Source organism: Canis aureus, chromosome 28 (genome assembly GCF_053574225.1).
Source record: "Canis aureus isolate CA01 chromosome 28, VMU_Caureus_v.1.0, whole genome shotgun sequence".
Classification (NCBI taxonomy): domain Eukaryota; kingdom Metazoa; phylum Chordata; class Mammalia; order Carnivora; family Canidae; genus Canis; species Canis aureus.
Window position 1 is genome coordinate 21,356,030 of NC_135638.1, and position 22,694 is coordinate 21,378,723.

The 22,694-nt window shown below is 43.0% G+C and overlaps 1 protein-coding gene and 2 long non-coding RNA genes across 12 annotated transcripts in view; 1 reads left to right on the top strand and 2 right to left on the bottom strand.

Moving 5' to 3' along the window:
• Positions 1–10,259, bottom strand: part of LOC144300512 (uncharacterized) — a 57,254-nt gene extending 46,995 nt beyond the window's left edge. For all 3 annotated transcript variants that reach the window (XR_013367177.1, XR_013367179.1, XR_013367178.1), the window contains exon 1: positions 9,966–10,259. This is a non-coding gene — a long non-coding RNA (uncharacterized LOC144300512). The remainder of the gene's footprint in view (positions 1–9,965) is intronic.
• Positions 1–22,694, top strand: part of EYA1 (EYA transcriptional coactivator and phosphatase 1) — a 419,064-nt gene that overhangs the window by 48,525 nt on the left and 347,845 nt on the right. For 2 of the 8 annotated variants that reach the window (XM_077876591.1, XM_077876592.1), the window contains exon 1: positions 20,961–21,136. The exons of 1 other annotated variant lie outside the window; for it this stretch is intronic. The gene's annotated coding sequence lies outside the window, so the exon portion shown is untranslated. Of the gene's footprint in view, positions 1–20,370; positions 20,601–20,960; positions 21,137–22,694 lie in introns of those variants that run through there. 5 more of the 8 variants (XM_077876590.1, XM_077876589.1, XM_077876587.1 and 2 more) reach the window with 3 other exon arrangements.
• On the bottom strand, positions 12,957–20,651 carry LOC144300515 (uncharacterized). Its single transcript, XR_013367181.1, has 2 exons — positions 20,536–20,651; positions 12,957–13,781 (listed from the first exon to the last, which is right to left on the bottom strand). It is a non-coding gene; the product is annotated as an uncharacterized LOC144300515 (long non-coding RNA).

Here is a 22,694-nt window from a genome sequence, read left to right on the forward strand (position 1 = left end):
ACTGAGATAAAAACAGTAAAGGCTAATATATTTGTATAAAGTAAAATGATCAGTGACCAAAGTTTCCAAGTGAGATGAAAGAAACATTATGGTGTGGAGTACATGAACAGACAAGCTGAAAACAAGAGGGTTGTGGTCAGAGTTGGGCTCAAAAACTAGTGATATTAGAGGTGGGGAAAATGCAGATGACGATAGTGTCTGAGGGGAAACTGTCACCTGAATGAAGTGGAGAGGAGAGTGAGGTGAGGAAGAGGGAAGAACTGAAAGTCCTTGGTGTGGCACTCAACCTCTGGGCACTCAAGTAACTCAAGGCGACAGCAGGGCTTCAGGTGGAGAGAAGGACCATCAGCCAAAGTCTTTTCATTGGCTGAGAGGTTTGAAGAGTGGCTTAGTGGAATGGCATGCGCTTCTAATAATTTGAGAGGAGCAGTAAGGAGAAAGACTACTCCTGAGAGTAGTGTGAGGTTTTAGAAAAGAGACTACTTGTTGGTACTTCATGAAAGTAGCTTCTTTGTTCCTCAAGTCTCAGAGCTGGGTCAAGGACAAAAATATATAGGACATTTGGGGAAAGACTGCAGAGTTGAAGATGGAGGGTCAAGTGTCTAGAACAGATAGCTTCCAGGTTGCATTCCAACCTTGAGACCCTAGGATAACAAGGGATCATAAAGTATTTGTATTGTCTGAACAAGCTGCTTCTTAAATAAAGCATAGACAAAATTCTGATTTATTTTCTGGAAGATGAAATTAGTTGTGGTATCAAAAGTGTCTAAATATGGGGGGGAAAATACTGCCACTATGTAACTGACTCAACAGTGAAGGAGAAAAGGACATTATTAGATATTTATTATTTCTCAAGAATTTGAAGGAACATGTTACTCATAAAAATGGCTCCCTCAAGATAAAACATCAAAGATGCTTATTTTGTTGAAGTAGCATTTCTGTGTCTATGGAATTATTTGTGTGATTTCTCTTAGTAATCAATCCATTGTGGCTTGATTTTTTAGTAAATAATATAGCCATATTTATAAATGTATATCTTCCAGAAAGGGGTAGAAAGTGATCTTCTTTAAAAAAATAAAAAAAAAAGATTTTATTTGCTTATTCATGAGAGACACAGAGAGGCAGAGACACAGGCAGAGGGAGAAGCAGGCTCCATGCAGGGAGCTGATGTGGGACTCCATGGCACGCCAGGATCACTTGCTGAGCCACCCAGGCATCCCTGGTCTTCTTTTTAAATAGAAATTCAGAATAAGAAAATGCTTTTATTTCTTGATTAGGTCTAAGTTATCCAGAGAGCCCTGGATTAACCAGAAACATCTTAATTCACTTTTTCATTTATTCAATTGATATTTAATAAATACCTTGTAAGTTCAACACACTGTTTTAAAAGCCAGAGATATAATGCAAAAAGAAGGGATCCCTGGGTGGTGCAGCGGTTTGGTGCCTGCTTTTGGCCTGGGGCGCGATCCTGGAGGCCTGGGATCGAATCCCACGTCGGGCTCCCGGTGCATGGAGCCTGCTTCTCCCTCTCTGCCTGTGTCTCTGCCTCTCTCTCTCTCTCTCTCTGTATGACTATCATGAATAAATAAATAAAATCTTTAAAAAAAAATAATGCAAAAAGAAAAAGAGAAAACAATATTTATTCTCCAGGACATTTATTTTCTTTTTTGATTGTGCATGCCTGTTCTCAAAACTAAGACCTGTTGGAGCGCCTGGGTGGCTCACTTGGTTAAGCATCTGCCTTTGACTCAGGGCATTGAGCCCCCATTAGACCCTCCTGCTCAGTGGGGAGTCTGCTTCTCCCTCTCCATCCCTCCCCGCTTCTCCCCACCCTGTACACACCCTCTTTCTCTCTCTCAGATAAATAAATAAAATCTTAAAAAAAAAAAAAAACTAAGACCTGTTAATGAAAAGACAAAAATGGTCACGTAATTTGATCCAAAGATCAGCAATAGTCTAGGATAATGTGGATTTCTGGCAACTCAGTAGATAATTTTAAAAATTATTAGGTTTTAAAGATTCTTGCACATTTGCTTTCAATATGCTATGGATCAATATGGGTATTAATTGATAAAAATTGTGGCTTTTTTTTTTTCATGAAACCATCAACTTATTCTTTAACCTATAGAATTAAATCCCGAGGTTGATTAAATCTATGCTTATAGATAAGGTGGCTTTCCCTCCCTCTATTCCCAGGACAATCCCTGTTGTTCTGGACAACCCTCAAAAGTATCCTTGTTTGGAAAATAAAATATATGGTCAGGTTACTTATAGATAACTGAGCCACAGACAGTACTTAGAACTATATTTCAAAAGAAACAAAGAAGATATATAGGAGCCAAATATAAATCCATAAAATTACTCTGTAATATTCAGGTTAAAATTTTCTATCCATAACTAACTATGGATTCTTTACAAGTGTTTTTGAGTGTTATTTTTTACATTCATGAATTGAAAATAAAGACAGTGTTGATAAATGGGAACTTGAATTTTAGAACAGGTTTTTAATGAGTGGTGACATATGATATTTATCTGCAGAATCAGTAAAAGCTATTAGCTTTTGGTTCCACCACAGAGAGACAGCAGCATGTTATGCATGATATCCAGAAAAAACACTAAAATAGTTTAACGAGCAAATTTCATTGTACCCTTAGGGGTGATTTTTAGTCAAGATCACTCCAAGTCTGCTATAACAAAGGTCAGGACATAAAGAACACAGAGGTACTGTCCAAAGTGCCTTGATCTTTTCTTGGTGACTTACAGTGTAACTGTCACCCACAGCATTCTCAACTGACAGTCTTTCCTTTAAGTCTGGAAATATTTTTATATTTTCTTTCACTTATTTTTCCCACTGGCATTTGTAAGTTGTTGCATGAAAATTATCCATACACACAATTGGTTTTAAAACAAGGAAAGATTTGTCCTGAAATTACGTTTTGGAATTAAATCTGTTTGGATAAATTATCATCCTATTCATGCCAATGAAGTAAAATTACCCCCTGGGTTTCTGGGGTTAAGAATTTGGCCTGACAAAATCATAGCTCATGTCTCACTAAATGTCGGTTCATTAATAATTTTTATGTGTAGTACCGTAGAGGTGCAATTTCAAGAAATTCAATTCCATCTAAAGATGTTCTAATGATATCGTAAGAATTTACCACTACCGAGTTAAGAGTGAATATACACCCATTTTATAGATGAAAAAGCTGATGTTCAAATATAAAAAGCACAAGAGAGAAAGAAATAAGAAATGTAGAATCCAGGCCTCTGCTATATGGAAAAAAGAAATTTATTATTTGGGCTTTTTTTTTCTTTTTTTAAGGGATGAGAAAGGGCATGGGGATTCAAATTCTATTGATCTTGTTTTACCCTTTCTCAAATAATTGGCACTCATTGAGCATCTACTCTATGCCAAGAATTCTACTAGGTGCCTAATCTACATTATTTAATTTAATTCTCAATACAATGTTGTAAGGCTGTCGTCTTCATAACAACTTCACAACATGAAATGAAAGCTGAAAAGATGAATTTATCTCAGTCTTACAATTCAGATTCAGACCCAGCTGTCTAATTGCAGAGCATCTGCCACAAACCAGGCTGCTTAAACATTTCCCAAGGTGAGATTGCCACCCATGATACTCAAAATCCTGTGAGTTTGCACTACTTCCATTTTGCAGATGGAGAAATTGAGGGCTCAGCCCTGTGCAAGAATCACAGTTTTGCTTGACTTCAAAGCAAAGCTATTCCCCTTTTATTCCCCAGTCTCCCTCCTTAATCCCACCCCTCCTTAAAATTATTTTACTTTTAGAAAATGTAAATAATCAATGTTTTTCCATTCTCCTTTTTTATAGTCTAGCACTTTTCCTCCACACTGAAAAGAATTTCTATCTCAGCAAGACCCTTTTATTATAAACTGGCATGATGTGTGAACACATGATGTACATATATGAAAGACAATGTAATTGGTGGCGGGATGACACCATATCAAACTGATATAATGACATATTTCCACAATGGCTATTTTTCATTTGCCCACTTTTTGCCTCATAGTATTTTATTATTTTCTGCATACTTTTTAGATTAGCATAGACTATGATCCCAGTGTTTTATCATTTCTCAATAAAATATTTAGGATCTGATTTCTAGCTGTGTGTCTTCAGACAAGTTACTTCTCTGTGACTCATAAAATTGGAGTAATCAATGCATCTACTCCAGAGGAGTGTTGTGAGGATTAAGTGAGTTAATACCAATAAAGATCTGGAATTAGATCTCAGAATTAATATAAAGAACCTGGCAATCAGATGATAAGATTTTAATTTTCATAATAGTAGGATTATGATTTAAACACACCAACACACACACACATGCATCAGAGCCTTCCAATTATTTGTTGCTTGTCCAATTTCCCCTTTCCTTTGGCAGTATCTTCATGGTAAATCTAAGTTTCATGAACACAAATTATATACCCTCCCTAGACACAATCATTTTGTTTTTGAAATTGGAGAAATGTTGAACTACACTAGAAGTGACCCATGACAAAGAAGACATTTTGAAACTAACTAAATAAAGAAGCTTACTACCAAAAAATGGCAGTAAACATTGGACTGAAAAATGTAGAAAGAAATCATCTTGCTTTTATTTATCATCAGTTGCCTTCTGAAGTAGATTATGGCTATGATTATCATCACCCTCCATAATAAAAGAAATCTTGAATCAAATGACTACCCAATGTAATGCCTTCCCCCAAATTTAGGTAGATGAAATATAGCATGTTCCCCATAATACTGGGAAATGATACTTTTAAAGAAAGCAAACCAAATAATGATTTTAGACCCAAGAATATTAGCAACAAGTTAACCTTATCTATAAAACAAATATGATTGGCAACCATAACATTGAGACAGTTGTCAGAACTAAGCACAAATGTTCCACTGTAGAGCCTCAAAGTAATAATGTGATGTACTGTGACAAGAACAAAGAGAGGATAAGGTTCCCATATATGCCATATTTACATAATTTTTAAGGATATCTGAAAGTAGAAATGCTGTAGCATACCCTTTCCCAAAAATTTGCTGGCAAAATTAGATTTGTATGCGAGCTTGAATACTTACAGTATATGTGTTTTGTCCAATATCATGAGCAAAAAAGTTCCCTGAAGTTCCATTATTTCCAACTCTGTTTTTTTTTTTCTGTAAACTTTACTGTTATAGCAAGTACCATGAACTTTGTTGATTATCATTTTAAATTGGCAATGCTTGGATTTTCTCTGCTCATGAGGTGGAGCCAGAATACATTCAGTGAAATCTGCCCATTCTGGAAAGATTGCAGATTAAAAGCAAACACATGAAGTGAAGGAAGACAAACATGCTCCTGAATGGTAATTAATACAGTACATCACTGAATAACGCATACAAATCTTTCACGTCCATGTGTGTATTATGCCTATATTTTGTAGTCCTGAATCAACAATGTGACTGTTATCTTTTTCTATGTACATTGCATGTTCTGATTTAAAATTTCAAAATGCTTTCCCATGTCAATGACAATCTTAATAGAGTCCAATTAGTTCCACAAGGCACTTTCTGATGCACAAGCCTCTGGCTTGATTGCGGTGAATGGTGGGTATTTCCTGTGTTTAAGCCCACATATGGATTGAGTAAGGTAGTGGCAGAGAGACTACTGTTTTCCTTCACTACATCTTCATTTCTTTTTCACAGGCTAAGCCTTTTTTGTTTTTCCTGGCTCTGTTGTCAAAATACTGACCAAAGTTTTGGCTCATGGTTTGGAACACCAGGCCAAAACAATCCTCTGGAAACTAGTGTGGCAAAATGTATTTTAATCTATACATTCACCATTCAACCATGTGCATAACCACACCCAGTGACCCACTCTGTGGTTTAAAAACAACATGGGTTTGCCCCCAGAACAGTTTGATTTATATGACAAGTTTTTTCAAACCTGCTCTATCAACATTAAAAAATGTTCTGAGGCTTGGTTTCATCACATCTCTTGTGGAAAAAAAAAAAAAAAAGTACTAACTACACTAGGATCATTTTTGTTTCTGTTTTTAAAAACAAGGTGAATTCCATGTGCTTTCTGCAGAATTTCCTTTAAAAATGTATTCAAATAATAGGTTATTTTGATAATGCATGAAAAATATGTCCAAGTCAGAAAGCAGTTAATGCAATTATTGAAAGTATTTCCTAGTAAGTTACCAATAAGAAAAGATTAAGAATTTTCCTTGAATGAGTCATCCTATTTTTCTTTAGACTAATTCACAATGATTAATTCCTAAGTATCAGAATGATTAATTCATAAGTATCAGAATCCATATTTTTTTCCTTGCCTTTCCGGAAGTGCTGGATTAAGTTCTTTGTTAACTCTATTTCACAATGCAAAAGCATCACGGGTACCTCTCCCATCCAAGTTTGAATATTGCTTGAGAGATAAGATTGTTCAAAGGTGTTCTGAAGAACTTTACTAACAGTGAATCCCACTTTTGATGATTCATCCATTTTGTTTCCTCCTCTGTACTGAACCTACTTTTTAAAATTCTGAACTAATGAATATTTTAATGGATACTAATTGCTTCTTGTTTCAACAAAAACAGATTTTGATTTGTGTCTCCAAGTACCTGCTCCCCTCAAGATGTTTGCCTTAAACAAGGCAACACTGGAAAATTTTACTGAATTACTTAAATTTGCCACCTGGATTTTCTCCCAGATGAACAGCAAGAGCTAAAGTGGTCAAAAAAAATGTCCTTTGACTTTAAATTAAGTATTAAAACTTTCAGCAAAACGCATTTTATAGTGTGTGCTGCAGAAAATTTTACGGTTCCCCCTCCCTCCGCTAAAAGAGAGCTCGCTGAGAAACGAGGGGCAAACTCCATTAAAACATTAAGCTTCTCTTCTCTTTCCCCCCCCTCTCTCCCATATCTGACTACCTAGGCTTTAGTAACTTCTATCTCTAGTAGGTCTGGCAGGATAAAGATTTCAAAGTTCCAAAATCTAGATCCTCCTTTTGGAAAGTGAAGAAAGTGTTGATTTGGGAACATGGCAAAGGAAAGAAGGTGGAAAAAAAGTGGGGGTTAGCGGAAGGCATAGCTTTCCAATAGCTGGTGACCTACTTTGGGCTCTCTGTAAATTTTAAATGCATTGTTTATAGGATATTTTAGTCAGTTTGAATCTTTAGACTTCATTGTTCTGTTCCCTCTTCTCAACCCAATTACCATTTCCAAAACTGTAAGTTTCCATAAACCAGAGATAGTCCCAGTTCCAAATACTTTTGTACTTTTAGGTTCCCAGACTAGTGATATACTACCTAAGGGCTTTCATGCGCATTTAGGACAAGGATTTAAGATTTTGAAAAGTCAGAGGCAGCTTTTGGCGATGTCACTGTCTGTGGGTGCCTAAGCCTACAGTTACCAGGGTACGCAGGCTCTCTGCCCACCCAGGCATCCCTGACTCCAGCTTGTCTTCACCTGGAATCCGTGGAGGCTGCACAACCCACAGTAGACGCCCCAAAGTGATCCCTCGGCCCGAACACAGGCACCCCGGGGTGGAGGAGCGAGTAGTGGCGACGTCACACCGTTTCGCATATCTCTGAATTGAAGACTGGCTTGTAAGCCCGCCTGAACCGCCCATCCACCCGCCAAGGCAAATCCACAAACGCATTAGAAGTCCCACGGTGTACCTGGACCTCCTGCCCCTAAATGAGCTGTGATTTTAATAAGCTGAATCATATTTTGCAGTGCCTCTCATTTCATAGGAAATAGGGAAAAACTGAAAATACCTCAAGCAAAGAACACAAAACTGTTATTTGCAGACAAAGGAGCTTTTATCTATGATCTCTGATCTGTTGAAATATTGGTCCTAGGAATAGTGGCTATTGAATTACCAAAGTTTTTATTAACTACACGACTAATAAAATAATCCTTGAGAGGCTGAAAAGAATCAGAAAATTATTATATTGCACTTATTTTATTAGGATTGTACAGTTTATCACCTATTAATACAGTCTTAACTCTGTAATGCAACAGGAATACATCTGTTTTTAATACTTGCTGTATAGATCATTAGCCTACCGGTCTTTCTGATCTGTTTCTCCAGTGGCAAAATAAATATCATAATTAGTGCTATTTTTGTGCCTAGAGTGCCACTTTTGTACAAGTTAAGAGATATTATTGGGTCTGCTAATGTGGCCCTGGTTTTCAACTCAGGTGATTAGTGTAGGGAATTAAGTGTGTCTACTCATTATCCATTGGAGATTGCAGAGATACAGCAGACAATCAGAATCATAATTCCAAATGAAAATAAAGCATGATTCTTTAAAAGTGTTTAGAAGGGTGCACGGCAGGGCATATTTTCTTTCTTACTGGCAAGAGTTTGTAACTGGATACGTTAACATTACTGAGAACATGAAAACATGAAACAAAAGTATTGATTCAAGAATTCACTGAAGAATCCAAGTGCACACTGGCTGGTTTTATTCTTTCAAAGTAGAAGTTATATTGGTTGTTTATGGCAGACAGGTACAACTAACTGGTCCTTCCCTTCATGCATTTTTCAACATACATGAAAGAAAGTGTTATTTGTATTGTTAAATTTACATTATCTCCCCCTTTAATCGCATCAGCTGCTAACTAGATCTAGAAATAATGACATTTCAAGGGAAAATGGCAAGCATCTCCAGAAGACTGGAGTATAATGGAAGAACCTAATTAATTTAACCTCATAATCTTCCATAATGGCTGAGTTTCATCATTCCCACAGATGGAGCTTGGAGGAATTAAGAGTGCTGTGCATCCCCACAGACTCCACAGATTGGCTGGCCAAGGGGAGACTTTTCTCTATATTGCTTCAATTCACATATTAGCAATGTCTGCTTGAAGTATACAAGGAAGACAAAGTGTGTGGCATTAAAAGGTGAAAGTGAAAACCCCATTATTGCAAAATGTCTTGCTTCTAGTTTTATACAGTAGAGGCAAAACAAAATCTCTTTGTTGAGAGACGTGGGACCAAGAATTTAAGATTACCTATAAATATTCTTTTAGGTTTAAATTGCAACAGAAAGGGAAACAAGGCTTAACCTCAGGAAAATGAGAGATTTGCACACGTCTACAGCTAGACTTAGAAATGCCGTTATTCATTTTTTTTCTTGCCTGAATGATTTGTAATATTTTCTAGAACTTTTCCTAATATAAGAAAATGGAAAGATGTGGGGATCCTGTGCAAGCACAGGTACAACAGAGTAGGGGATTTAAAAAAAAAATACTTGTGTCATCAGAATACTTTCACTGTTGATTTCTCTGCAACAGTGACAACTACTGTAGGCATTATATACCGCCCAAATTCTTTGCTGGTGAAGAAATCTGAGAGCATCTCTCTCATTTTTTTTTTTTTCCCAAAGAAGCCAGTTCCTTTCCAGTGTCAAAAAACTATATGCTACTTTACATACCTTAACTGTGAATATAAGCATGGGCTTCTGTTTCTCTGATCACACTGAACATTCAATCTCAGAAAAATATTGACAGCTGTCTGAGGGAACACTAATTTCAGATCCTACCCGTATTGTACATGTATTAGATGGGCTGATAATCACGAAATTGGAATTATTTGCTTGGGTCTCATACAAATCTTAGAAAGAGGAAGGGTGGTGGCTGAGCCCTCAGCAGCTCACCACAAGGGAAAAAACCTTACCCATATTATTGTAAACACTGGCACTTACTCATTCCATGATCTTTGCATTTCCATATGCCAAGCCTTATGTTAGAGGCTAGAATCCGCCTTTCCTGCAGGTGCCCCCAACAACGAGTGTCAAGCTTTACAAACATTTTTTTTTTTTTTTTGTCTGTCAGATTGTGATTTTTAAGTTGCTGGTCTAAATTTCGGAAATACTCCCAAATCACTCTCTACCTCTTTCGAAAACGTCCAAATCCACCTTCTAGGGAAGGGGGAGGTCTTTACCTGGCCAAAGCCCTAGGGGTCTTCAGGTAGCACTTGGCTGACGAATAACGACCTCCCTAAACGCATGAGCAAAGGTGTTTCTCCAGCAAATGGCAGGTGGCACCGTCTGGCTGCACCCAGCACAGCCAGTCTCCGGCGGTGGCAGAAAGAACCCGAGACCGCCGGGGCGGGGCCGAGCCGCTGGCTCCCTGCGCACTTTGCAGCGCCTCGCCCGTTGCTTCCCGAGACTGTGAGCCACGGGTCCCCCAGGGTGGTGGCGGCCCCAGAAATTCCGCAAGGCTCTAGCTAAAGGCAACGACGAGCTGGGAGTGTGTCGGGGGGCGGGGGGGGGGGGGGAGGTGTGGTCCTGTCTTCAGGTTGTGATGCACCGCACGCACGCGCTCCCCCACTCATTATTTGTTCACGGTGGGGGGTTGGCGGGAGTGATGCTAAAGCTGGTCTGGGCGACCCTTAAAAGCTCCACCCCTGCCTTGAAATGGAAGGTTTGCACTTGGCCGCGGTGAAGGCCGCCAAAACGCGGGGGGCGGCCAGAAAGGGGAGAGGGGGCTGGGGAGAAAGGCTTCCCTGTAAACTTTGTGCTGCTAAGGAGAAGGTACTGGCCGTACTAAGCCCCCAGAACTGCAGAAGGAAAAGTGGGGTGCGAGTGGGGGCTGGAGAGCGCGGATTCTCAGAAATCCGTTTGCAAGGGTGAAGGGCGGAGCGCGGTCGGTTCTCGGGGATGTGTCCTCAAAAGGGCACCTGGGTTCGGGAGCGGCGTGCCCTGGCCTCGGGGCGCGCGGGGTGGGCGCACAGCCTCCCCGCCGGTGGTTGGGCCTCGGTTAAAGGGGCGCGCGGGGATTCCGACCTGGCGGCAGCTCCCGAGCCTGCGACCGCCTGGCCGGGTGTTCGCTCACTGCACACCTAGGGACTGGTGAGCACTCGCCTCGCGCCGGGCACTATTCTAGACGCCGAGGGCAGCAGCCGTGTCATCTTAGGCGGGTCCCTTGACCCCGGGGAACGCCAGTTTCTTCACCCGCGGCACCGCAGGGCCGGACGGCTGCGAGGCCGCTCAGATCCCTTCCAGCTGTCAAACGGGCCGCGGGCGCGATGGGTGTGCCCTCCGCTGACGGATGAGCCCCCTACTCTCGGCGGTGGGCGGGGAGAAGGACCCGATAGGCCATTTTGCTTGGGTCACTTCTAGGCAGGAGAGATGCCATTGTTCCGCACGCTTGGCCGGCACGACAAAGCTGTTCGGGGGTGCGGGAGCCCAACTGATCTCAGCCCCCAGAGGCTGGTTTCCCAAAATATTACGGCTGACCTGGGCGAAATCTCTTTTCAGAAGCACAGGCGTAAGGCATCTGACCGTCGTCAGGGTCAGAGCAGGCCTCTCTGCAGCACGCGGGCCAGCAGGAGGCCCCTTCCAGCCGGGGGCCACGGCCCGGGGCCCCGCTGCCACTGGGCGCTCGGAGGAGAGGCCCAATCCAGCCCACCCAGCAGGGCCCCCTCGGGGCGCGGCCCGCCCCGCCCGACCGCGCCGAAGCCAGCCGGGTGCCCCGCGCCCACCGCGGCCTCCCCGGCACCGTCGGCTCCCCGGGCCCAGTTGCCATCGAAGGCTTCTGTGCGCGCCTGCAGCCGCGTCCCTTCCCGGGGACTGTTTCTAGCCCGAGCTGGGAAATGCGGCGCGTGGATGCGGTGCCCCCGGTCCCCGCGCGCACTCCCCAGCGCCGGCGAGGGCAGCTCTACCCGAGCCCCCGGGGCCCCGCGCGCTCCTCGCGGCTCCGGTCTCCGCGACGCTACAGGCGGCGTCTCTCCCGCCCAGGCCTCCGACTGCTTCCCCGGCGCGGGTGTAGGGGCCCCTGCCTGCGGCAAGCCGAGCCCAGCGCCCTTCGCGCCTCTGGCCTCCTAATCTCACCGCCCACAGCCTTCCTCCAACCTCCCTGGGTGGGTTCAAAGCCTCCGGGGCTTTCTGGTTCAATCCTCGGGCTCCCTCCCCCAGTCCCAGTGCCCCCCAGTCTGGAGCTCAGAACCCGCGCGCGTGACTGCGCCGCTGCGGGAACTAGCCGGGTCGCTGCGGAGCTGGGGGGAGGGGGAGGCGGGGAAGGGGAAGGGGAAGGGGAGGGAGGGACGCGAGGGAGAGGCCGTGGGTTGGGGCAAACTGATCCTCGCGGGGCTAAGCAGAAGCAGCTGCTGGTAATAGGGCCGCCTGGGAGGGAGCGGGTTTCCCAGCCCCGGCCGCTCGCCCCTGCAGCGGGTGCGCAGGCGGCCAGAGCCACCGCCGGCGGGGGGCGGGGGGGGGGGCGCCCGGAGACACCCGCTCCACCCGCGGGCCCGAGCGCAGGTCCTCCAGCCCTCCGTGGGACCCGGCAGTCCCGGAGGGCTTCCCGGATCGGCCTTCCTCACCGAGGCGTGGTAACATGCCCCCACCCCCACCGCTCCCGCCCGAACCCGCTCTCCTTTCCTTCCTCGCACCCCAAGTACGGTGCTAGACGGGCCTAAGGAGGTGGGACGAGGGGCGGCAGGAGAAGTGCCCTCGCCTCCACCCCTCACACCCAGCATCCTGGAGGAGATAGCCAAACCCCTCTCGCTGCTTCCGGGGGCCAAGCAGCAAGGACGCGCTTCACTTAGAAGCATCTCTGGCTGTCTTTTCCCATGGACTTCTGAGAAGTGAAGTAAGGAAATGATGCTTGCTGCAGTTTCAGAAGCTTATATTGGACAAGTGTTAGCGAATGAAAAAATATGAAACTTAGGAAAATTAATAAGCGCATGGAAATCCACGACAAGCCATAACAACTGATTTTTATCTATCATTTTATATCCGTCTATTATCCATCTAAATATAAAACCCCCGTGATTTTATGTAGTTTACATAAACCACAGGTATTTGGCACTTGCTCTTGTGTTTTATTCCGATATTCGTGAATTGGCAATGGGCCTTCCAAACCGACTAAACACGTATTTTAATCTTGGAAAAATAAAATTCTGCTCGACTTCTTGCATTTACATTTTATGAGGTTTTTTTTTTTTTTTTTTTTTTTTTTAATTGGGAGGTAGTCCTCTAAAAATCTCCTCAACCACCCAGTTAGAGTCCTAAGGCTTTCGGCCTCTGGTTCCACTGCTTCAAGTGATATCTAGTAATAAAATCTTTGCGGTCCCAGGATATAATCAATCTAGAATTTCTTTGGATGTTTACATCACGAAGAGTTTTCATTACAATCTTGTTAACATGTTTTGTTTAACTCAAGACATGTTAGAAAAGAAAAACAAAACTGAACAGTTCTTATGGAGGGAATACTTTTTTCTTCAATCTAGACTTGATTGAAATATCAGCGGTAGTACTCTGATCTATCTCCCCTTTCCAAAGGAAATTTGCGTTCGATTTTATTTGTCAAATGATGCATACACACTGACGGTTTGTCTTTTGATTTTGTTTTAGAATGATATGGACTCTTAGCCACTAGAAGGCATATTCTGAAGTAAACAGCTCTTTCGGGTATCCGCCTACCTGTTAAGCTGCCCAAAACAGATCCTTAAAAAGATGTCTTTTCATCTTTACTTCTCTAATTCTTGAGGACTTCAGACATCTCTAAACAACTAAAATTTGAATGGCCCGTTTTAGGGAGCCTATGCATTATTGCACCTTGGATTTGGACAAAAGAACTGTTCATAATCTTTGGGGGGAAATAATCTACGTCTATTTCCAAACAGCCCGGGAAACGGCATCCTTGAGGTCCTTCCGCAAAAATCCCCGCCGGTGAGCTCCTTGTACATTTACGTCCGTAGACACGTCTCTATTCGGGCCACTCTCTTCCCTCTTCTCCTTTTATTGGATAAGTGCAGCTGTGGAGAACCAAACACAATATATATTGGTAAAGAATAAGGGAGACTCGAATCCTAAAGCCGTACCATATAATTTCTAGTTTCACTTCTTCTCTTCCCCACCTCCCCCACCCTCCTATCCCATTTGCAGGACCACGTGTGCAATTCTGCATCCCACAGTCTGTTCTCGAATTTCTTATATAGTTTTCCCCCTCTCTCAAGTAGTCCCCCCTACACACACACACACACACACACACACACACACACTCGCAAAAATGCCGAGGGGGAAAAGGGCCTGAAATCGAATTGCAGAGGCCCCAGGCGGAGCGGGAGCGGCGGGCGCGCCTGCACGCGGTGACCCGCTCCCCGGAGTCTCGGGGCTTCTCCGGGAGCATCAGAACGTGCCGGCGTGGAAGACCCAGACGAGCCTTACGAGAGCAGCTAGACTCCCCAGACTTCCGTAGACTGCGGACGAAATCGACCAAGAAAAACCTCCTGCCCGAGGTGAATTTTGCTTAACTCTCTGAACCCGGCTCACGTCGTTTCATGGTCTTTGGTCTTGCGCTTCCTCCCCGTTGCCACAGCCCCCCTCCCCTCCTCCCCTGCGCGGGACCCCAGACTGTCTCTCTCCGTCTGTCTGTCTGTCTGTCTCTCTTCTCAAGCTTCCCAGCTCAGTGCTTCCCTCAAATGAGTTATCCACGTTTGATCCTTGTAAGCCACAGGCACAAAACTTCTTGAAGGGTAAAAAAGCAAACGGTTTGATGAGCGTTTCTAGCTCACACTTAGTTTTCTACATACTTTCACCACCACCACCCCCTCCCCCGCGCCTCTTCTCGCTGGCAATCCAGTTCCATCGGTGCAGAGTGCAGGTACATGCATGGTGTGTTTTGCCTCCATAGATCCGATGGTGCCCGAGAATTCCCCGTGTTGCTGGACTGACACCCAAACCTATTGAATTAATGACTTGAGACTGCTAACAAAATTTTACGCAACTTCAAAGATTAGAAATTGCTACAAGTGGTCACCCTGCAGTCACCACAGGGATCATGTTATACACGTACACCCAGGAATAACTCCTTTTTCGCTCCAACAAACATTTTGCCCCAGCTAATCCAGTAGCTTCCTTAGCTGATTGTGACAGGATTTGAATTTTTCTTTTGCATATATAAATAAATTCTAGGCTCTGAAAGGAAATATCTATGTCATGTTAAGTTTAGGCAAATTATTAAGCTAGGCATTTATTTCAGGATCTTCAAGCAAATTAAAAAATGAAATCCAGGGACAAGGATTTCAGAGTAAAATGGCCATTAGTTTGTCAGCACGCTGTGCATTCTGGAAAGCGAGTGATAAAATTTATCTGTTGGGATTTCCTCCCTCCCCCCCCCCCGCCCCCCTTTCATGCTCACCATAAACATACTGGTTTGGGGCTATGATTTAGTTAATATATAGATTTAATGTGATATAAAAGTACTGGCTTAAATGGTGCATAAAGCAATTTTAAGTTTTGTTCCTTCAAGGATAGCTTAAGCTATCAAACGTCTGTTTGATAAAATAGAATAATCTAGCAAAACAAAGCAAGCAAACAAAATGTCTGGTGTTTGGAGAGAAACCACATGGAGGCAAAGAATAAAACAAAACAAAGAAAAAATAGACAAAAACAGAAACAGAAGAAGTCAACCCCAATCAGCAATTCAGCTCTCTGAATATCTAATATTCAAGGACACATTAGGTTTTCATTATCAAAAACAGCTCTTCAGTGCCTCTTGTTACATGTTAAGAAATAAAGACAATTACAATGTTGGAAACATAATTTTCCTCACTATAAATATTTTATGCTTATCAAACAAACAGTGGATTGTTTGTTTTCTCTTTTCCACTACTCCTTTGGCACTAATTTTGGCACTTAGATGGTACTTGGTTTGGCATGCAAAGCAAGGCAGTTTGAAAATTATCTTTACAGCTACCTCTGGTACTGTTGTTCAGGCTTATTATTGGCCAATAGAGAGCTGACTGTTTCATCTAAATGGCCTCAGCCCACAATCTATGCTTTTATAGGATAAACCCTTCATGTTCCATCTTTTCAATGAACCCACACTCTCTTATCCTGGGCTTTCTACCTGTTTCGTTTTATTTTTACAAGATGCCAGAACTCACAAAATGGAATCAATTTTATTAAAATGTTAATAGTAATTTGCAATTATAAACCAAAAGTCAACAAAAGTACTATCAGCTACCTGCCAAAAACATGGTAAGGAAATAGCAAATGAGATTTAACCTAGATAAGTACAAGTAGTATGTCCGGGGAAATATAATCTAGAAGTCATAAACTTGAGCTCCAGCTTCATACTCTTCATGAGTCAAACTCCCTGATATTTCCATTTTGCTGGCCATTAGAGTTTACTTATGGAGCATGCAGTTCTGTTCTAAACTATGCGAGAAGAACAATTATTTTGGATTTTTTAAAATGCACGTGCAATTTTATTATTGGAGAAAAGGGTGCTATTTTAAAAATTTCCTAGTTGTGAGAAAGAAGAATAAATCTGATGCTTGTTTGTCATATGATATCACAGAGATGTAAAAAGAACAATCAAACCATTGCCTTTGGAGTGGGGGCAAGAACAAGTGACTGCCACATCAAGGAATCATATTCCCTTACAGCACTTGTTAGATATCATCTCTTTATAAAAGTAAAGGCAGCTCACAAATGGATATGTTAATTAGTAGAATGATCTGGATAAAAGCAAATTGGAAGCTCAGGAAAGCTCCAACTATAATAGTAGTTGAGAATGAAAACTATATATGTGCCAAGAAAGAAAAGTGATAAAAAGAAAAGAAATATCAGGCAAATTAGATTAAATATGGACAAAGACTGAATCTCAGTAACTTCGGAAGATGAACACAACAGATACTAATTTTTTTAAATAGTAAATGTACAATAAAGTTTACCATAGTAATTATTTATGAGACATAGGATACGGGTAAAACATCACTTAACCTTAAGTCTTTGCTTTAGTAGAACACTGGCCAAGAACCCTTCTGTTGTATCCCACACTTGGTTTCCTAAGCTATAAGTGCATAAAGCATCCCCTCATTAGATACCTCCAAAATGTCTGGTATGATTAAAGAATTTGATGATGTTCTTTGGAAGTGTTGATGGGGGAAATGTATTTGCTTCTGTTAGTCAATAATAAATGGATTAGAAAACCAGCCCTAATCTAACAAGAAATTGTATGTTAAAGTCAAAATTTATGGCTCACCTTATAAGTTCCTGTCTAGTGAGTAAATATCTACCTGGCTTACCTCATACCATTTTTTTTTTTGAGAAGAGCATTAGGCATAGAAATTGACTTTCAGATCACAAGATATTTCAGTAGATGAAAATTCCTGTGTACTTTTCATAACATAAAGGTCCTAGAGCATAGGGGTCGGTCTTATGCACAATTTTCTTGGTAATATTATGCTAGTACCTTCCATTCATGCTCCCAGGCCACACACATTCTACACTGAAGGAGTTAATGTGATGCTAACTGTACTAAGTGATTTAGCTAAGTGAAAAAAGACCAATATGGGGGGGGGATGGGAGAGGGTTATTGATCTAGTAGAAGTTTCTTTAAATGGTTCCTGCACATAAGAATTTCTAACTCACACCTGAAGAGTTGGCTTGACTCTTGGCTGTTCCCATAATGGTCCAATCTTCTCCCACTGATGCTCAGAAGTAAATCTCAATGTAAGCTAGCGGGCTGGATCTCCATCCTCCTTTAAGCAAAATTCCCATTAGGTGCTTTTGACAAGTTTTTCTATATAAAATTATATTGCCCAATAAATAATGAAAGGATTTTTAAAGTGTGTGTGTGTGTGTGTGTGTGAGAGAGAGAGAGAGAGAAGCACAAAATCTCTTTTGAATCAAGATTGTTCATAACACACCCAACCTGTCATTGTAGACACAATACAAATGCTCAATGAACTGTGAAACTTCTGTTGATTCTTGCCCTCTGCCTTCTATGGATCTGTATTTGAGAGTTTGACTAGGACCTGGGTTTAAATATACATTTCTGTCACATGTGTTCTGTGTTTATGCCATAAAGCTAGAGTATAACTCTACACTTAAGCAATTTTTATGCCGTCATGTGCAAAAAACCCTGTCATTTCTTTATTGTACATAAGGTAGGTTAGGATAGCAGTTAAGATTAGTATTTTATGACATGTAAACAGCTGAATGTTCTCAATCCAATATAAACTAACAGATATCTAATTGATTCCTTATGGTATTTACTAGTTACTTACATGGAAATTCAACAGATACATATATCTATAAATACATCAACAGATGAATATAAACATATAAATTCTCAAGTGGATAATTATGAATATATATTTTATTGGGTTTTGGCTTAGTGTTAGAAAGGACATTTACATTTTTATTGAAAACTTTGTTCAGACCTGCAGTCATGTCAAATGAAAAAATAAGTATATTTTATGTTAAAAATAAACCTATCTTAGGTGGTATAATGCATTTGCAGATTGTGACCCTATGCCCGAACAGGACTATAAATCCACACTGTGCCTGTGATTGATTTGGGATTTGGATTTCTGATCTGGCGGAGAGATGTGTAAAAACCTCAAGTAGTCAACAGCTCCCTATTGGCTGTGCATCTGAGGGGCTCGAGAGCATTGTTTATTCCAGCAAGTGTCTGGAATACATTATACTCAATAAATTGGCTCCTGTTACTCCCGTTTTGGAGAATATGAAGAATTTGTATACTGCACTAAAAGAAATGTACTTTGCCCAAATAACAACTTTCCCAAATAGAAAATTCTGAATATGACTTTATCTTCTGAATCTGGTACTGCCAATATTTTAAACACATGCATTTCCAAAAGAGCAATAATAAGATAATTCTCCACACCTTCAAATTCAGAAACTGGTTCAAAGTTTCGATCTGTCTTTATCCAAAGACCATAGGAATGTTTTGAGAAGTTAAAATATATATATATCATCATATTCTATTATATATTATATATAATTTCTGAATTATAAAGATTACAAAGATTGATTTTTTTAAAATATGATTTTCAGATCAATACCATGCTTATAGTCTTTGAGAAAAGAAACTTTCATTCATAGCAGAGTTCATAGCAGACACTTATATTTGGTAGTTTGGGGTTATTGTTGCTTCTTCCTTAAATAAAACTTTTGATCACCTAAGCTCTCAAAGACTCTGGATGTGCTTTTTTATATCATAAAAAATTTTTATATTCATAATGGGTTGAAAGGATAAGCAATGGATTCAAAAAGGCAAAGCCATCCTCATCACTGGCTGACTTGGTTAATATTTCTATTATTTCTAGTAGGACAAGACATTGGGTTTACATAATTTATCAGTGCACTGACTTCTGCAAGAAGTCCTCTCACCTGATTTATATGGCCTATTTTGGAAAGTTTCAGGCTCTGCATATATAGAAACATCTAATAATTTAGGACCAAAAATCAGTCTTTGTGTGTATTTCTATTTATTTCCTGTGTGTTGGTCTTATCTCAGAATCTATAACCTATGGTCTTTGAAGGTGAAGGACACTGACTCCAGCACATGGTATTTAGTAGAAGTCAACAGATTCTTGACTGCTATAAACTACAGTAAAGCTTGTGAATCTAGATGAGTTTGAAAGAATATGCACAACTGTATCTGTATTCATGCCATGCTTTATACTTTCCGAGGGCCTTTTGCCTACATGATCTCATTTGATGTGAATCATTGAGCGAGGAAGGGGAAGGCATTTTATTTGAGAGGGAGAGAGAACTGCAAACCCTGCAATGCTCTGGAGCAGCAGGAGTCCTTATAAGAACAAATCATCAAATCATTTGCATATCTTTCAGTGCCTGTGATTGGATTCCCTAATCAAGTAAGCGGAAGTTCCCAAAGAAGGAGCATCTCAGATTACAGGCCTGTGAGGGATGCTTCATCCAACGCCTAAATACTTCACAGGTTGAATCCAGGTTGGCTCTAGCCCCCTATGAACTCACAGATACAGAGGGATTTTGAGGTTACAGAAACTTCCCCTTACCCTCCCAAAGGGTTCCTTGATGCAAAAAAAGGTAAAAAAAAAAAAAAAAAAAAAAAAAAAAAAAAATTAGTAGAAAGGATCCTGGGCCAAGATGGGACAGAAAGTGCAGTGCGGGCTGAACGATTTTGGGTAATCCACTTACCACTCTTTGTCTCAGTTTCCTTAAGTTGGAGGACATACCTTTAAGACCACTTATAAACTTATCTGAATCCCAGATGTCTTAATAAGTTTCAGTCTCACTGCTTATTCCATTAAATCCTCCCTACCCCAGCAGGAACACACACACACACACACACACACACACACACACACACACCTTGTCACTGCCCCTCCTCCCCTCAGGGCCACCTGGAGCACACCTAACTCCCGCATGTCGACAGGCCAGCCCCCCCCCCCCCCCCCGTTTAAGCACTGCAAGGCTGAGGAGCCCCGGACGCCCCGCGGGGCGCGGGCAGCAGGCCCAGGCTCGGCTCGGGCGCGGAGGGGAGTCGGGCCCAGGGAGGGGGACGCGGCTCCGGGGGCGGCCGGGGTGCGGGGCCGCTGCGAGCCGCGCAAAGGGCGCCCCTCCGGCCCGAGGCACAGGCGCCTTCAAGGAGGAGAGAAAGGAGGAAAAAAAAGCCACCGCTGGCTCGAATTTCTGGAAGCCGGAGCAGTGTCTGCCCTAAACACAGAGACCGAACCCCTCTTGGCGCTGCCCAGGCCTCTCCGTTACCCATTTTCGGTTTGTCTCGGGAAGAACCGGTTCCTCGGCCGCGCGCCGCCGCAGTGGCGACCCGAGTAAGTCCAGCCGCCGGGCCGGGCGCCCGCCACCGTCCCCGCGCCCCGCGCCCCGCGCCCCACCTCCGGCCCCCGCCCGCGCCCCGCCAGCACCGCGGAGGCGGCCGGGGGGGCCCGGCCCGGGAGAGCGCGCCCCACCCCGCCCCCGCCCCCACCCCGCCCCCCAGGCGCGGGCACCGCCGCCAGGTGCGCCTGGACACCTGGACACCTGGACACCTGGAAGGGCGCGGCGGCGCGCGCAGCGGGGGGTGGGGGCGCGCGTGGCCCCTGTGCCCGCGGCCTTGGGGCGCCCGCTGCACGTGGAGGGATGTGTCTGGGGCCGTTTGTTTTCCTTCCGGGAGGTGGTGACGGATTGGGACGTCGGGGGACGGAGGGGGGTCATCTTGGCCCTATTTGATGTTGTGATTGCTGTCCTGGACGTGTGCTTGCGCTGGAAGCCCCAGTAATGGGAACCATTTGGGGAGCCGTTGGGGCAAAAACCAGATATTTATATTTAGCGTCTACCTAGCCCCTGGAATTCCTTACTCTGGCTGAAAGTGAGTTGGTTCGGCCACACCAAGGGGGCCGGTCGGAAGAAAGAAGTAGCAGATGGATGGGGGGGGGGGGGGGGAGGCCAACAACGGGCACTCCTTATTTCTAGGAATAATTAAGAAACCAAGCAAAAATAAACAGGATCTGTGCTTTACCTTCGGTGAGTTTGGCGGGGAGGGAGGTGGGAATCATGCATGCAGGAGAAACAATTTCTATAATTTTCTTTATGTTAAAGCCCACCCGACGATTTTTGGTCTGGTAGCCACACTGATGAGCACTCGCTCCATTAGTCATTTCATGAGCCTCAAAGCCTCTTTAAAAAATTTGAGTGGGGGGATCCCTGGGTGGCTCAGTGGTTTGGCGCCTGCCTTTGGCCCAGGGCGCGACCCTGGAGACCAGGGATCGAGTCCCACGTCGGGCTCCCGGTGCATGGAGCCTGCTTCTCCCTCTGCCTGTGTCTCTGCCTCTCTCTCCATGTCTACCATAAATAAATAAATAAATCTTTAAAAAAAATTTTTTTTGAGTGGGAAGAGGTCTCAAGCCTGTAAAGAAGTGTGGATTAATTATATATTCAAAAGAATGGGTGGCAAGTATCTACTCAGCGAACAGGAACCCAGCTAGGAGTGAGAAGTGGAGGAAAGATGTAGAAGCAGGATGTCCCTGTAGAACAAGGAAGGCATTATTCCATCCTGTTCAGAGGCCCCATGTGTCCTGTGTCTCAAACTCCAGCGGTTCATTCAGCCAACGCTGGGAAAGGTGCCATGTACCAAGCATCTTGTTACATGGATAAAAATGGTTTGTGCCCTGAAGGCGCAGTGTGGTGGACAATTGTGACCTGATGTGACTAGCACTCTGATGGGTGAAATCACAAGTGCACAAGGCTTCCTGGGGGGAAAGGACTGGATGAGCCTTGAAAGCTACGGAGGAGTCCGGGTGAAAGGTGTGTCCTTCAGATAGATATTTGTTGGCATCAAGGGCGTCTGGGAGCAGCCAGGGATAGCTGCAGGGGAGCAGGAGAGACTTGAGATGCAGGAGAGATGTGCAGGGATGGTAGCTGGGGCCAGGTTGGAAAAGACTTGGATGTCTATCATCCGAATCAGACGAAATCAGACTGTTCTCTGCTTTGGGAGAGAGCACAGTCTAACAAGTTTCACAGTTTGGAACATGTAAAGAAAAGCCCTTGGAAAGCAGGGAGAGGACTGTGCTAATTAAGACTAGTCACAAAATAGGAACTATGAAAAAAATCTTTTAGTAGGATTATTTCCCCTATAAAAAATAGTGTTCACAAAAGGTAATTGAAGAGAGGAACACTACGGTAACAGATTGTTTTACTAATTGTCATCTTAGTGACCCAAAATGCAGCTTCTAAAAGTGTCCGATTGTCCTTAAGCAGTTGACATACATCATAATTTTTTAATGTAAAGACTAGAGACAGCTAAGCATATTGGATTATAGTCTTATGACCTTTCATCCTTCACAAAATGCTTATCATTTGCTCAACCCAAATTTACTGAACATGTACTATGTGTAGGACGCATTTTCAGTAATTTCTATCCTATTAGA